The 15,418-nt window shown below is 32.0% G+C and overlaps 1 protein-coding gene across 2 annotated transcripts in view; it reads right to left on the reverse strand.

The window, feature by feature from the left end:
- The window catches only part of LOC119831751 (high affinity cAMP-specific and IBMX-insensitive 3',5'-cyclic phosphodiesterase 8-like), a 136,201-nt gene extending 121,016 nt beyond the window's left edge, over positions 1–15,185 (reverse strand). For both annotated transcript variants that reach the window (XM_038355238.1, XM_038355237.1), the window contains exon 1: positions 15,045–15,185. The gene's annotated coding sequence lies outside the window, so the exon portion shown is untranslated. The remainder of the gene's footprint in view (positions 1–15,044) is intronic.
- Positions 15,186–15,418: the final 233 nt, after the last annotated feature.

Consider the following 15,418-nt stretch of genomic DNA (forward strand, 5'->3'; position numbering starts at 1 on the left):
CCGTCGAGCCGCTTTAATGAAGGGTTTACGGAAGCTGGTTAGTATTCACCTGCTATCAAGGAACCAAGTGTCGGTAGCCCATTGCACAGGCGTAGTTAGGCATATGCCATAGTCGTGTCATATATTTTTTATATTTGTTTTTAATTTTTTTCCCATTTACATTAATAAAATCCACCGTTATGTCATATTTTGTTCTAACAAACAGTTGTTTGACCAGAAACAAGCTCTCAGTGTAACGTGCGCCATAAACCGTAGTATTTTTTCTATAATCACCTCACCCTCGATCGTATCACCGAATTACTGAGTCAACAAGCGGCAACAAATAGAATAGACATACAAAATCGTTCGTCAGCTGACAGTGACGTCAATCCAATGGCAATGTTTCTCGTTCTAGACGAAAACACGTTTGTAGTAGGTTATTTGTCGTATTTCTGGCTTATGGTTTATTTGGGCAATGCTCTATTGATACTACTGACCTGGTTATAATGTTCTGAACGTCGAATCTTTTATGTGTTACCCGTATATTGCGTTTTCAAGACACACGACGCTGTGTTAACGTAATTCCTTGACCTACCTATTAACGAAGCGTTCTCAATATATATAATTTATTTTACAATGTCAATTTATTTTTCGGTAATATGTATTGTAAAGAATAAATAAATAAATAAATAAATTACGCGTCACGTTGTTTGTCCGCGATGGACTCCTAAACTTGTGAACCGATTTAAATAAAATTACACGTGTTGTGCAGTTTAATCCAATTTAAGCCGGGGCGTGTAACTAGTTTAATATAATATATTAGGTAGTTTTTATGCCTTAGCGCCTAATTTTCGTTTCCGCAATAATATTTTCAATCGACTTTAATAATGGGCTTCTCAATTCGTCTGTTTCTTTCATTTGTTTGCTATTTTAGAATTTTTTATCAGCTGAACCGATTTCGATGATTCTTTTTCATTTGAAAGTTTAATTTGAGTCTAAATTTGGTCTTGTTCTGACAATTTGAAGGTGGTTTAGTTTTAAAATATTAAATTTAATATTATTTCGTTAGAATCTGCATGAATATTTATGCATTAATTGAAAAATGAAAATTAACTTCAAAACGTATATTATGGACTAATACTTCTCGTTAATGTCTCGCAGCATGATTCGTAAACATCAGTTGTGTACATTTATAAGCTATGCCTGTAACAAATCAATCATTTTACACAAATCTGCTTCATAAATTAATGTTACACATTCGACGAATTTCAGGAAAGACCTTGTTTACGAAGCGTTCACAGCTACGGAAGATATTACCCTTGATTGATTTTATATTCAAACACCTGACAAGAAAGTTGAAAATCGATTGTATACGAGTAACGTATGACGTTCATGTTACGCCTGTTAGCGACTGCTGATAGGCAAACAGTGTCATATAATCTAAGATAATCTTTGCGATGGGTAGCTCACATACATTCACGCATAGCTCACTGATATGGAATACAAATATCCATAATTAATAGAGGAAGAAATTAACGATTAACATTATATAGTGACTACTACAATATTCATGTTGCTAGTCATGCAATACAAAACAAAGAATTTTCAGTTACTGTTGTGTTTTAAAAACAATTGAATAATGCGTAATCTGTTGTGGTAACCTATCCATTGGTAGATGCATTGATATAGTTTGAATTTTCTGATTGAATTTTTAATTATTTGTTTTATTTTAATACTAACTTTGAAATAAGATGAATCACCGCGGTAAAAAGTATTTTATGTCACTTCTTCCTTTCTGCCATACCAAGGAATTTATCCGTTTCATCGTTAAAGAAAGATAAACAAAGAAAATTTTACAATTTTAATATTAGTATAAAGGCATAAAAAAAGATGATTCCTCGAACTACACATTGGATATAATTTTGTTAGGTATACCATCTTATTAAAGATCGCAAATGAAATATACTCAGATCATTTACGTTTCAGTAAATACATTCTCCATTATCTTCCTTGGATACGCGGAATTGCTGGATTAACAATCTTGTAGCTTTCTCCTTGACCCCATTATATGTAATTTACTTATCATTTAATATTAAGAGGAAAGCCTAATATTTACTTGGCTAATTTCCATAAATGATACATGAATATGCTGGGTTGAGAATTCCCACCATTCGCTTCAAATTAAATATGTATTTCAACATAAAAAATGATTGTGTAATTCTTTATGAGGAATATTGATAAAGCCTTCTCTTAGTGTCACATTTCAATATTATGTTGCCGGAAGAATTTGTATACTTAAACCTCAGCTATAAAGAAGATTCACATTTATATCAAAACATAGAAATAGACAATATCTGAATCTCCAAATATATAATTATAATGATGGATATCGACTTTCACGAAATATTGTATAGAAAATATATTTAATATACATATTAGCCGATGCCACTCGCCCATGATCGATGTTAGTCCAGATCTATGGAAGCATTTATTCAGTAATGAACACTTCATGGCTGAAACATTTAGGCTACATATTAAAGTACTTTAATGTGACGTACTGTAAGCGCGTGCTATATGTAAATATATTTATATGAATGTATTTTTAATGCAACCTCATAGAGCTTTCTTTGAATTGGCAATAGTCCAAAAACTGCAATGAAAAAACCGTAATGTATTTCCTTGTTGGAACATTTGTAGACACTAGAAACCACTACATCTCGAAAATATTTACATTTCAGGATGTCCCGGGTGGTATAAAAACGCTGATGACGTAAAAGTGGTCATAAAAGCCTTGACGCATTTTTTTCCACTAGATAAGCTCATCTATATGTATACACCCCTGACCGACAACCTAACCTTTACCACTAATTCTACGTTTGACACCATTCCATTCACAAAACAGTATACACTGTCCCGCAAATTATTTAAATAGGTAGGATTTAAAGAAAAAAATATATAATTAGTTATAAGTATTTCTTACGAAATCAGCGTATGTAAAACTATTCGTTCCATTGATCATAGTAGACGACATGTGGGACAGCCCGTATATTCAAAGTTGATAAACTATTTCACCCCAAGATATTCCAACCCTATACTTCAGAAGTCTCACATAACACGCACTTCTCACAACTTCAGAAGCGTCAAGACCATCTATCGACCTGATTATAAGAGCTAATAAGACTAGACAGTTCTAAATACTTCTGTAACATTGTATATATCTTTGCTAAAGGCTTGACACGTAGATGAAGATATTAGGTATCTTATTTCACTTTTTGTATACTTGTATAAGCATATGAAATAATAAAGCGAGGCTTGAATATTTTACAAAACTCCTTTCAGTGAAGCTCGACTACTAAACAATTTTATAATGAAAACTTAGCAAGTAATATAGACATACATCAAACATATATCAACATGTACTGTACAGACAGGAGTAAAAAAAGATAAAAAAATTATCCCAGTAATGACGATTGAACAATATTTGGTTCTCTAACAACTGTACTAACCAATCCTAGTACCAATCAACCAATACCAGCCTCTATGTGCCTTAATAACACTGTAAATTTATTAAATAGTTCATAGAACTTTCTTTTCATATTGTTCTGATATAACTTTATAACGGTCTAATAAAACGACGGAACTCCAGTAAGAACGTTTAAATTTATTTCACCAGATTACTAACACGTATTGTGGCGAAGCAGACACTCTCGCATCCGACTGAAAAGCTATTTATCAATTCTTGTCATTTTAACGCAAAACACGAGATCTCAGATAATTTGTCATACTCGCTGACAAAAGAGTGGAGTTGGATTTTACCGCTCAAAAACAACATTATTTTCCCGATATAATTAAACCGTGAAACGCTAGTTTTTCTTTATAATTTATCGTAATGATATACTCGTTAACCACATAAATCTGAGTCGTTTCGACTTGCTACCTAATACAATTTAGTGTTCGGTCGTGGTACGAGCTCATTATAATTGACAAAGCAGTTTAATGCATCAGGTATTATTTCTTTTAACATCAGTAATTTACTTTAAGTTAAATTTAAATGAACATTAGAACATTTGGGGCCTACGTTTATTGGAAAAATGTTTCTCCCACTGACATTTTTCAGGGTTGAATGATAATTACAAAAGAATCCAATTTCCAACCAAATCGTCAATATTTCGATAGTTTTTTTTTTATGTCTGATACTATAAAAGGATCTTCCTTATTTAATATATTTTTACATAAAGAATCCTGATATAACCATAGAGTCATGAGAAGTGATCTGAGTACTTTTCCTTTAAACATTTAATGGTAGTTTAAAAATGAAAAAAAAACTACAAAAGTTCTCCACAAGCACTCTAATCCAATTAAGAATCGTTATATAAAAGAACAACACATCGTTAGTTAGATAAAATCACATTTCTTAAGCGTTTTAATTTGCACGGTAAGGAGTGGCTGACAATTGAAATGTTATTTAAGGTGAATAAGAAACTAGCAGGAGTATTAATAGTTTCTTTGGTGTAGGTGACGGTGTTCTTGTAAAATAGCGTTCAGCATATCAATAGAATGTACTTATTTTTATTAATACTTATGAATATTATAAATGCAAAAGTAACACACATTAACCAATGAACCGACTATGAAATTTTATATTCAATTAATTTCGAGATTGTCATAACTCAACCAAATTTACCACCAGCACCGGTTTTCAAATAAAGAAGACTCATGAAAATCGGTTCACTCAGTAAAAGTTATGAGTTAACAAACACAAAAAAAAACAGTCGAATTGACAACCGCCTCTTTGAAGTGGGTTGAAAAACACTTTCTTTCTTACGTTGTTTTGCGAACGTCAGTTAAATAGTCCATTCTTTTTTTTCTACAGATTAAATTTTGTAGTCTATAGTTTTCCACTTTGTGTCTAATAACAGACGGCTCGTGTAAAGTTCACAATGAGACGTAAACAAGAAGCAATCGACGCTAGCCGCCAACTCATCACTTAAGACACGTGCAAGTTGCAACACGGGTCCTTGGGGAGGCAAGGACACGACCTACGATCTATTTCATTGCGTAGGTTTTATAATTTAAACAAGGTTAAGGAGAAATATTATGTTTGAACGAGATTCATTTGCTTTTATGTTAAATTAATCATTTTTATTGCATTCATTTTGATTTATAGAAATATTGATTGATAGAAAAAAACATATAAAACAGATTACTGAAACTGAAAGATTTTTAATTTCTTACGTAAGTCGTTTTGCATGCATCTTTACATTTATTTTATCAATTAAATTTTTAAGTAAAAGGTTTAAGCCCAATACTGTAAAGTCTTTCGTCATATAAAACAAGTAGGTTCTAAATTAAAATAATTTAAATAACTCCGCATGTGCATTCACAATTTTGTTGTCTCGCACAGTCCACAGAAATGCGACGGTATCTTAATTACTATTCACAGATAGAACCATATCTAGAATCACTATACGCAGGGCTGCCGTTCCCATTACCTATGTTTTTAATTTGTTGTTTGATTAAGATTAACTGACATTTGAATACAAGTACATTGGTAGTAATCGCGAAGAAAATCGAGGTGAAACCTACTTGTTGTTGTAAAAATATTTTATGGTACACATACCGCATATATCCATTTGTATTGAGTAAAAAACAACTATTTTAATATTAGCATCTACTCCAAATGTTTGTATTAGTATAGAATATAGATAAAAATAAAACAAAGAGGAACGCATTCCAAACATTCCCGCTCTTTATGCTGTCAACGTCAATGTCATTTGCTTTTTGTGAACTACGTAGCTACAGCATTTTAAGATCATCTAGATATTTAAAAAGATGGCTTATTTTTTATTTTGGCACTGTGTCTTATAAAAAATGCAACTATTCAGCTAAAAATTTTCAATCTGCTCATGAAAATTTCTGTTTCCACATAATATATCTGCAAAAAAATCCAACCTACGCTCTTTTGAAATACTCTTAAGAATCTGTTAATTGTAGTTGTTGCTTCTCTTATTTTTAGAACGGGCTTATAAATTGCACTTCATATGTTTGTATGTAACAGACTACGTTGACACACTTTGAAAGGACAGATTTAATTCAAACTTTGCCAGAGACAATACAACAATTTCATGAGTTACCTTATTATCCTGACTATACGTACAAAATTCCTATGCTCTGTATAAGAGCAAAAGAGACAATTGAGTTGATTCTGTCATTAAACCTTGTATAACCTTTCAATATATTATACATTATACCGAAAGATATCAATTAGTACCTCCTAACAAATTTTTGAATCATTTACTCCCAATTATTTAGATTAAGTTAATAAAGGTGGGTGGAAAAGCGCCCAGCTCCCACCTGACTGGATCAATATATTGGTTTCTTTGGGCAGACAGACATTCCATATAACGTTATTATAATAAATAATCATTAATCATTCATTTCTACTGGCAATATAAAACTTATATAATAGTCATGCATCTAGATGCTAATACAAATATTTTCTGTATAGTATATTTGAGTTTATATAGTCTTTTATATTGCATTTTATCAACATCTATTGGGGTTTTTATTTGACCAGTACTTCGGAAAATTACCCTCTACCAACACACAAACAATGTTAGAAACTCAACCTCTTTATAATGTTGTAAGAGAAGATAAATAGCCAAAAACATACTAGTACACATTTTAAACGCGACAACTATTTCCAGTATGTGACAACCCTAGTGACGAATATAGAATGTCACTTACATTCGTCTCTACCCTCGTGAGGCATGTTGCATTTAAGAACGCGTAAATCTAGCCTTATCTCGATTTCTCCGAGTGCGATCATAAATTTAAATAAAAGACTGTTGATGTCACTCAACAAAGACGTACCTATTTGAATGATAACATAAATGGTTTATAACATAGATTTACGATTTGATATAACGTACCTTACTTTTAGCATTACACAAGTCAAGACATGCGATTTATCTAAATGATGGCTAGTACCCTAAGTACAAATATTTATAACAAAGGAAAGGCACAAATTTTAAAACAAAACAAACACAATGTTCACATTAGACTATTTAATAATATACACCTCACTGAAATAATAACATCGTAGCTGTAATTCGAGCAACAAAATTACCGGTGTCTGAAATATTATCTAATGATTATGTTATGTTTGTCATGAAATGTCACGTGGAATGGTTGCCTCAAATAAACGTCAATTATTTGATGTGTCAAATAATATAAAATATCGTCTTAAAAGGGTTTTTTTATGTCATAGCGGGCAACTGAGCTGGTGGTTCGCCTGATGGTAAGTCTTTTAAGGGTACGAAAAAAGCAGCATGCTACTATTTCATGTCGGATTTCTGTAAGGGTGTGGAACTTACCCGGTACGAGTGGGCGTGCTCTACTCCCACATTAAAAAAGACAAACATGCTACCGTACAGAATCAATACCAACAAAATATTACTCGATAACTTTATTAAATACACCCTTAATTTAATAAAAATCCAACCCTCCTTCAAATTATCAGAACTAAACCAAATTTAAATGGAGCACTGGGAAGGTACCCGTCATATAATTTATATGAATATTTTATAATTGTAATATTGTAAAAACAGAGATAAGCATCCATAATCCTTGTTCTATTGTTAAAGTTATTCTTATTCTACTATATGTATGTAATCATCTCAATACACATCCCTAAGATATATAAAACCTAGACTTTAGAAGAAATTCGATTGCTGAGGCGTCAGGCGGTCAGACGTCGCCACGGTTAGGTAAGTGACGCGTGTTCAAATCCCGACTCGTGATCGATTCTATTCAAGTCTTTAAATAATTCTCAATAATATTTTTAACGCTAAAAACAGAAAAATATATGATGAGAAATTTTGATAGAATAGAAAAAAATTGATCACGAGGCAGGATTCGAACCTGCGTTTCTTGCCTTGCTCTCGGCCACCCGTGATCCTAGGATCATGCAGGTTCGAATCCTGCCTCGTGATCAAATTTTTTCTATTCTTTTAAAATTTCTCATTTATAAAGCATTTCAATGCTATAAAACTAAAAATTAAAAATATATGATGTTAGCATGTGATTCATTTGATTCTTAACATGGGCTATTTATTATTATTCTTTTACAAATTCATTAGTACAATTAATGACTTCTGCGCGAATTTGGCTGATTGTAATTAATCAACATGTCGACGGTACTGAAGCGATAGCAAAATAATTAATTTCGTGTCAAATGTTTCCAATCATCAAACAGATTACGGATACAGATAAATTAACTTTTCATATTAAGCTCTGAAAAACTGCAGTTGATGTAAAAGATATAGACGTATGTTTAGTTTTGTAAACTTACAATAATATGTTTTTTGTGCCATCATTCAAATATATGAAAGTTTAAATTAGCCAAACCAGTGTACACTGATTTTAACAAGGCTTTTGATATCGTCTACCATGATGTTGTAATTAAAAAACTTGGTTATACAAACTATTATCATATAATATAACAGCTTTCCTATATAGCTTGTGTGTTCTTATAAATTATAACTATAATTGATATTGTACGTATATTATTAATGTATGAATATACACATATAATACATAAGGTAAAATTTGTATCCATTTTACAGTCGGCTGATATTTTCTTCCGCATGGAGAATTACAATTTGGCGAATTATGCGCTTTATTATTTATTTATTTTATTAATCTTCAACAAAATTGTACATAAAAGAAAACTTAAAAATAATATGGATTTATAAAGAAAGAGTTTATCATTTTATATAGTAACAGCATAAACAATAAAATAGAGTTAAAACCGACAGATAAAATAATAACATTAGATCTTACGACTGATTTATTTCATAAATAAGACAAATGTAATAGAGTAATTATAATAATATATAATATACATTCGATTGGATGGTAAATGAATTGTATATTCATAACTATTCAATTAGGGCCGTCAAAAGCGTCGTCAACGAAATGTTGTGGAATCGACGGAATTGTTAATTCGCTAATGGATTTTGTCTAAAACCTTGTCACTTCAGTAACTGTCAACGCCGGTTAGCTTAATATTTGTAAATTTGAGGATAATGTCCAGCCCTTTTTGCTTAATTAAAAAGTAATTTGCGTTAGTTAAAACATATTATTATTATTTATACCTACAGTTTTCAAATTAAATATTTTAATTTGATTCGTACGCACATAATAGACATATACCGCTTAACTACACGCCTCACGTAGTAATTACAAACTATTTTAACGGTCAAAATAAAATGTAATCACAACAACTCAATCCTAATAAATTTTCTCGATAAAGCATTCAAATAAAAATGAACAAATCACGCATCATTTCAGTACAAAGTTTATAATTTAAAACACTTTCACGATTACAGTCTGTATTACAAGGCTGTACCACGGCCTTGAACTAAGCTTTCGAGTACTTTTTGAGACCCTTTTAGCCTCTTTTTATTATCAAGAAATTCTATTATCGACTCTTGAGTATTTATGGTATTAACCATTACAAATGTTCCTAGTTCAGCTCAATGGAAAAGTGTATTAGAACTGAAGAACGGTCGCACTAAGCGTCGTGATTCTGAAATTATTAAAACACAACGGAATTGATCTTTTTTTCACCTCATACCCCCACTTCCCTGCAATTCAATGAAATTGGTAACCGGTACGCACATATTTACTGGTCTAAGAGCCCATCGAAGATCAACCTTCTGATAACCAAATCCGACACGTTTTTTAAAATAATAGTTGCGCCCCGCGGTTTCACCCGCGTAAGTCCGTATCCCAAAGGAAAATCGGCATAAAAGGTGGCCTATATGTTATTCCAGTTGTCTACGTACCGAATTTCAGTGTAATCGGTTCAGTAGTTTTTGTGTGAAAGAATAACAAACATACACACCTCCTTACAAACTTTCGCATTTATAATATTAATAGGATTAGTAGGATAGGACTGGAGAACTGGAATAATATATAGGCAACTTTTTATTCCGATATTCCAACGGGATACGGACTTACGCGGGTGAAAGCGCGGGGCGCAGCTAGTCTTATGTAGTTATAAGTATGGTAACGATTTACAATGACGTGTATTATGTGACAGTGTGATAGGACCTGAGTGCCAATACACTGTGTTAATTATTGTATCATGTTTCGCGAATAAATGTAAAAAATAACTTTGTATTTATATAAGATGTAGTTATAGTAATAGCACATATAATATAACACTATGCTAGTAGTAAAGTATGTTTTGTATATTCAATACACTTTATTCAGTTTTTGGTTGATTTTGTTGAAAAAACGTATCATTTAATCGATAATTATGATATAATATTAATGATTCAAAAATTTGTTTTTTTATATGAGCATACGACTGTTTCTATAGTACCTAGTAATTATTATCTGCATAGATATTGAAAACGCGCTTCTGATACGTTTCTTAAGTATTTGAGTATTCAACCGACTTCAAAAAGGAGGTATAAATTCGACCGCTTTCTTTCATTTGTTACCTCAGAACTTTACACCGGCCGATCCGATTGTGACGATTTTTTATCAGAAAGTCACGTAAGGTCTCATTTAAATTTGGTGTAGTATTCTAAATTTTTTGGATATTTTGTTAAAAATGATTATTATACACGTACGAAATCGCAAATATTGCTTGTTCAGTTTATAATATCAAATTGCGCTGAACAGTAATAATAAAGCATATTCGTATATTTAAAATAATACGATGATTATGTGTATTTGGTGGATAACTGTAAACATAAATATATGGCCACATTTAGAAATTAAAGACTTTTAAACGCGATTTATTCGTTATATTATAAACCTGACGTTTCTATCGCTACAGCGAGCGTGGTCACGGGGAGACTGACTAATACTCGCGTAAAATCAAACACAAGAAAATAATACGCCCACATACTTGGATATTGCTAACCTTCATAATAATTACATATCAGCTCATTTTAGTCGATTGAACTTTAAAAACAGCAATGTCTATTGAATTGCTGGAATATTAAATTTTCAATATTCATATTTTATATACACGATTAAAACAAATAACTTCATTGGAATGTAATAAAATTCCATTGTTAAAAAATTGAACTCTTTGCATAGTATTGGAAATATTAAATTACGCAATTTGCTTATCGTATCTACATATATTTCTACATTTTAAAATGAAATATCTCTTTATTCGTTTTCATTCTTTGTCATTTGACCTCGTGTTGAACTCACTTCTTTAATACAAAGTTTAGAATCCTTTATATTTTCTCATTTTAATATAAATAACTGCATTTCGTCTATTTTTTTAAAACTACGTTCAATTAACCATAGTTTCTCATGTATTCTGATATGTTATTCATTATATTCATTCTATTATAAACTTATCTATGATAATTTAAAAAGAAATATGAATTTCTTTACGATAATACCGAACGAACCTTTACAAAAAATAACATAATATTATATTTTTAAGATAATAACGTTTTCAAATCAATTTTTATGGAACCATTCGAGGAATATCAGCTTCCAAATAAAAAATGAATCATCGAAAACGGTTCACCCCATCAATAAAATGTTTTTGTTGTCGGTTCATACTTAATATCGATAATTTAGAATTGGTTTCATTTTTAACCAGTTATACGGCACACGTAAAAAATTAAACCAATACGATATAAACGAAACAGTATTAGCCTTCATAATTAGTGAAGTCTATTTATATAATAACATTCTGGCAACGAGGTAATCTGACGTCACGACACGTCACACTCCACTATTTTAAGTGTGACCTACGAGATAGCTTCTGAGTGCGCGTTATCATGCCAGCGATAATGATAATAGTAAGAACTATTATCTAGTAGCAGACGCTGGTAATGTTAAAATTTTTTTGTATAGGGCATGTAGTAACTGACTGGATCCGCTTAAGCACGGGATATGTTATATGAAGATGGAGCGTGGCAACGACATTGAGTTCATTTACATTAAAATCTATGATGAACACATCCAAATGTGAAACAGCTGTTGCTCAGAATGTCGGATAGAAAGTGCAACCAAAGAATTTAGAAAATCTCAGCGATCGCGTCTCACATATTGATTAACACGTTATCTTGAACTTTGGGAAAATGTTTAATACAATATATTATTTATACGTATATTATTATTTTTCTCCGTTTGAAATATAAGTAATTAATTATAATTAACACGAATTTATACGAGTATACATGGTTATTATCCCTATTATAAATGGTAAAGTGACTGTCTGTCTGGCTGTTTCTTCTTCACGCTGAAACTACTCAATATAGAAATAGTATGAAGTAGGAAAAATTGCAAAGGATAGTTTTTATCCCGGAAATCTGACGTCAACAATGTTTGAAAGCCCCGGGATTGTCCATCTTATCCTTTACTATGCGGGCAAAGCCGCGGACAGAAACCCAGTTACTGAATTTTGTTTAAAGCTACATTTTCCCTTGCATTCAAGTTTTCACTTAATCAAAATTTTAATTTAAACTTTTCTCACACACACAACTCATCTACGCCAACCTGCAATCATGTTTTATAAAAATTATGGCAATGAAAACTCACAAAAATAAAATATTCAAATAACTACGTTATAACAATTATTTTCAAGATCCGCTTAGATTTTAATAATTATTCATTTACGTGCCAAAATCTCGTTCTCAACAAAAACAAGCAAATATACTTTTGTTTTCTTTTTCTCGTGTGATAATTAATTACTCAGCAGATACGTAAAAGCGAATTTGTCCTCGATTATAATTACAGAGGCTTTTAAATTTTATATTTTGTTATGTATGTTTCAAGACCGTTAAAGATATATCATCTTTAGGTATTTTCTGTATTATGAAAGGATACGGTTATTATTTATGTCGTCGACAATGGAGCTAGTGGATCGCCTGATGGTAAGTGCTACCACCGCCCATGACCATTTGGAGAAGCCCCCGCGCTGGGCCTCACAGCGTAGGGGGGCGTCCCCCGGGTGGCGGATAGGGGAGCGGTCGGTAGTACAGCCTAGCTAGCTACTGGCCAAGTCCGATGGACTCGCCGACCAAAGTAGGATGTGGTCCTCCAGCATGTCGGAGGTTGTGCGGAGGGCTAACACCCCTCTCACGTAAAATAAATATATGTTACGACACCGACAAGAAGAGAGAAACGATCTGATAATCGGAGGCCAAGACTCACTTTGGGTCACTGCGCCACTATAGTAAGTAAGTAACGCAAGGCAAGATCAATTGCAGACCTAACGCCTCGTATTGAAATTAATGTAGCAGAACATATAAGAAATATTTCAATTATATAGTATTATATTCATATAAATGTACTATTTCTACAATAATTAAATACACTCCGCGGACAATAAACATAAGTAAATTATAATATTGTAGACTCTAGACATAGAATCTACTATATAATTCTTTATGGATCCGAAAACGTAGATAGATATTGAGAACAATACTTCAGAACCATAGATAATAAGAATACCTATGGAGATGTTCAAACCATAATAAAAAGAATCTAACTTGCGATAGGCTTAGCTACTGAGTATTTAATTTGTCTTCAAAATGCACTTAGACAAGAAAGTCTACATTTATTTAAAAAGAACGCTTTATCTTTTGTTTATCATAAAGCAAATGTAAGAGCAAATACTTGTAATTTAGATTCCATTTGGTTATAATTTGTTTTTGCAGGTTAAATTTCTTTACGTATTTACTTTTATAATGTCCTCCGTCATGTACAAAACATATTTGTATATATAATATTAAAATGTATGTAATAGTCACCGCTAGAAACTCATAAATGTTTAAGAAAGAACTTATAAATGAAAAGCAAATAACGCCTAAAGAAGACCGAGACATTTGACACAAAAAATATTTATAATGCAAAACAACTTTGTTATGTTTTAATGTCAATCTAATGATATTGTTGTCCACGGCTTTTCGTTCTTTAACACAGCTGAAGCTAAACACCTAAACAATTGATCATGCGCTATTATACTAAACGTATTTCTCTAATAGTCTTAGTAATATAAATATATGTATATAGGCAATTTAACAATTTGTACAAGAAAATCTACAAAATTTTCCAAATACTTCTACACTACTAATTCAAAACATCGAATGTGATTTAGATTAGAAAACTAATATTTCCAAATTATTGATGTATTTGCGAAGTAAAAAATGATACGTCCTTTACAGATATTTAATTTATTCGGTAACTATAATGTCTTCCGAACCCAGTTTGAATAAAAAACATGTATGTACGTGTGCTCCATAATCCAGGAAGCGTGTTATGCCACCAAGCGTCAACAAGCACCGTCACGACAAAATAATTAGTAAACGACCTCGATACCTGTTTGTTTGCAACACCTTACATGTGCACTCGAAATGGGACGTAGTAATTAGGATGCCTAAGTTGTAAGTACTGAAACATTTCATGCTATGAATTATGTATTATAGTTGAACTCTCGTAACATCGCGTCGCTATGTTTCAGAGTTACGTTTGTATGAGCTGAGTGTTGTGAAGCAAGGTTTACTGGCGAATATAGGTGGTATCTTGAATGTATTGTTACAAAAAGGTAAGAAGAGCATAAATGGAACCTATATAAAAATGAAAACTGATTGAAAGATTTTCGTATGTAGAGTAAAAACTGAATAGTGTGTTTTTACTGCTTTCGGTTTAAAATAATTGTTGACTGTTATTTTTTCAAATATTGCTATTCCTTAGATTTATTCACATTAATCTAGTACATGTCATCAAACTTTCGTAATGATAAGTGAAATATGAGTATGTTTGTTGTATTGAATTAAAACGTTTACTTATGCGAGGAACGTCATATTTGAAGAAATTTTATTGCTTCATAAAAGTAACTATACCTAATACAATATTTTGCATACCTAATACAAACTTTCGCAATATTGTGATAAATATGCGAATTTCTACGTAGAGTAGATGTATTTTAAATAACTAACAACAATGATTGAAAGTACAATATATGAGTATAACTTAATATATTACATGAGTAAACAAATGTTCGTGATGCTTACCTTATTCGAAAACTAAACACTGTCACAGTAAAAATATACGGTTCAAAGAACGAGCGGAAAACTTTTCACATGTTGCTTTAGCTATTGTTTTGTAGGAAATGAATTTCGCTTGATAGCGCAGCGGACGCGGCGTGCGCCCCCACCCACGGTCGCATTGTGACTGACAGAAGAAGCCTGAAGTATCCCGCTTCCCCGTCTCCCGCCCTAGTCCACACGCCGCCCAAGCGTAGCAACAAAAACCAAAACGCCTTTAACGTTTATTTTTTTATTGGGACTAGCAAACAGGCCGCGTTTCGCAAAATTTCGCAATTAAAATAGCGGACACTTTCTGCTTTGTTTTCCAGTACGCATTTCCGCGTTGCAATTTATAGCGA

This window comes from Zerene cesonia, chromosome 14 (assembly GCF_012273895.1).
Source record: "Zerene cesonia ecotype Mississippi chromosome 14, Zerene_cesonia_1.1, whole genome shotgun sequence".
In the NCBI taxonomy this organism is placed as follows: domain Eukaryota; kingdom Metazoa; phylum Arthropoda; class Insecta; order Lepidoptera; family Pieridae; genus Zerene; species Zerene cesonia.